The 2,756-nt window shown below is 42.3% G+C and overlaps 1 non-coding gene across 1 annotated transcript; it reads right to left on the minus strand.

Moving 5' to 3' along the window:
• Window positions 1-285: 285 nt before the first annotated feature.
• trnar-ccu (transfer RNA arginine (anticodon CCU)) lies at window positions 286-358 on the minus strand. Its single transcript has one exon. It is a non-coding gene; the product is annotated as a tRNA-Arg (tRNA).
• Between the last annotated feature and the right edge of the window lie 2,398 nt (window positions 359-2,756).

Here is a 2,756-nt window from a genome sequence, read left to right on the forward strand (position 1 = left end):
CTCTCCAGGACTGGAGTTGGAAGCCTCTGTGCTTTGCTACGTACAGATAGGGAATCGCCCTCGGTGATCGGGGGCCGTTATAGTATTCGACTGACTCACTCGGCGCTTGTACTACAGGGTTCATGGTCTACGTTTTTGGGGAGCAGGTCCTGACTGTCATCTGTTATTGGACACAGTTCAGAGAATCTGGCCATCCAAAAAACATAGCAGAGGATGGTTTCGATCTATCGACCTCTTGGTTATGCGCCCAGCATGCTTCCGCTGCGCCACTCTGCTGCTGGACTGCACCCTAAATGGGACTCGAATCCACAATCCCTGGCTTAGGAGGCCAGTGCCTTATCCATTAGGCCACCAGGGCTGATGAGTGCTTGCCTTCCTTTCTTTGGAGGTTGTTTCGGGTGTTCAAGTGAAAGCCATGGTTTCAAGCTGAGTTTTAGTTCAAAGATGAAGCTGTATTTAAAAACATTTGAGAAATGCTGAGAAAATAAATTACACTCTGTACACACTCTGGGCAACTGACTGTCCAGAACTCTGGACAGCCAACACGCTATGCTTATTGCTCCACTTTATATAGTGGCATTTGTATTGTCTGTTGAGACAAACCACATGAAGACCAGAGAATTCCAACGATTCGGATCACTGAATCTAGTTTCATTATCTGCATCTGTTCTCTTTCTTCCTATGTCAGAGGGAGGTCAAGGACTTGTGGATATAATGGCTATCATGACCACTGCCTTCAGGTTACAAATCACTCTTAACTCATTCACTGCCAGCCATTGGCAGTGAATGAGTTAAACCCATTGACTCATTCACTGCAATTGACGGCTATAGACGTCAATGGCAGTGAATGAGTTAAGATGCTTTATGGACATAGCTACTGATGGCTTCTCTTGGCTCGGCTGCTTCTCCAGAAAGCTGGATATCCTGGACTGGATAAGCATCTGTTTTTGCTTAAAACAGCAGAGCTTGATATGATGGGTTTACCACCTTTTTATCATTCAGTGTTGGATGCTTGGAAAACGCTGATGATTTTCTGTGATCCTGACCTAGACCTGGCCTGTGGCTTTTTGAGGAACCATTGTTTCACAATGACTTTTTTGTATGGGATTGTTTGCTGTCATTACCTACAATAAGGACCAAGTTCATTCAAGCTGGGATTTTGAAACTGGGTCACCTCGCAAGACTATCGATAGGAAGGATATTCAATCTCACTAACATTAAGTCCACCAGAATCTTAAAGAGGATCCTGGAAGAGGTCTGGGAGTCCTTACCCGTGTCACTGAAAGTATTTGCTGAAAACTGCGATCTAGCGGACCAGTGGCATAATGAATATGAGTACGTATTTCCAGTACTTTCAGCTGCATCAGCTTTTGATGGCTGGCATGAGGAGAATGGACTGCTGAACTCTTGGGTATTCTCAGTTCATGTGGGAAGAAGCACTTGTATCAAAGTTGTGTCCAGGTGCTGAACTTGTGCTCTCTAGCAGGGGTCAGGGAGTCAAGGTGGACACAGATTTTTGATTCAGACCTTGCCCCGAAGGGCAGATGGAGGGTCCTGTATAACCCACCTGTTGAGAAACAGGTTGGTGACCTCCAGTGTAGGGTTATACATGGATTGATAGCTATGAACAGACACAGAGCTCACTTTGACCCGACTACAAGGGGTGCTTTTTTTTTTTTTGTGAAAAACAGGAGTCGCTGGAACACTTGTTTTTGTCCTGTGTGAGGTTAAAAAGCCTGTTTAGTTTATTGCAGGAATGGGTGGAAGCCCTCGGTGAGCGTTTTTCTATGGCTGTTTTTGTTTTTAGTCTTAAGTACAGAGCTTTGAAAAAGAAGACTCATGTCTTAATTAATTTCCTTCTTGGAATGGCTGAGTTAGCAATTTGGAAAACAAGGAAGAATAAAGTGCTTCGACAGGGTAGGAATGATGCAGCACTTAGTTTTAAGGGGTTAGTCGCATCGAGATTGAAAGTGGAGCATGCTTTTTATAGAGTTACTTGTAATCTACAGATGTTTACAGATTTGTGGTGTATTCGAAATTTTTATGTTCATTGAGGAAGGATGGTGCACTTGTTTTGCATTTATAGAGTATTATTATTATTATTATTATTATTATTATTATTGTATTTGTTTTGATAACTACATGTTCATCGAAGTGTGTGGTGTTTTTGTGACTTTTCCTTTGACTTTGTGAGTGTTTGCATTATTGAATTGTGATTTGAATAAATGCGTTTGTTAAAGGACTTTCTTTCTGTCTTTCTTTGTCTTTCTAAGGATGACCTTTGAAACCATAAATCTAACCATAAATCGTCGGAGAGTCATTTTTAATGAATTGCATATTTGATTGCAATCAGTATTTTGAGTTGTGTTGCAATCATGTTATTGCTTTGTGTCATTGTGTTATAAATTTTGCTTGTGCAACAAATAACTCTGTGCTTACCCCCCGTCTCACACATAAACACCAGCAGGCTGCAGGATGCCAGCTTCTACAACAAATCAGCTTCATGCACAGACACACACACACACACATGTGCGTGTATGTTTGTGTGCTGGTGAATGTTCTTAAGCACTGAGAGTATTAGAGGCAGATGTAAGGGATGCTAATGAACTTATGGCCACTGTAAGGCCTGGCTTGGATGGTCCTAGCATACATACATTGTCTGCGTCTGTGTGTGTACTTCCCTGCACGTTTGAGCACCCTGATATTCTTTTTATCAAGCCAAGTGAGAAGTGAGCAAGTCAAGGTTAAATACAGGA

The sequence above is a fragment of the Pundamilia nyererei genome, unplaced genomic scaffold (genome assembly GCF_000239375.1).
Source record: "Pundamilia nyererei isolate P.nyererei 1_Seehausen unplaced genomic scaffold, PunNye1.0 scaffold00409, whole genome shotgun sequence".
Lineage (NCBI taxonomy): Eukaryota > Metazoa > Chordata > Actinopteri > Cichliformes > Cichlidae > Pundamilia > Pundamilia nyererei.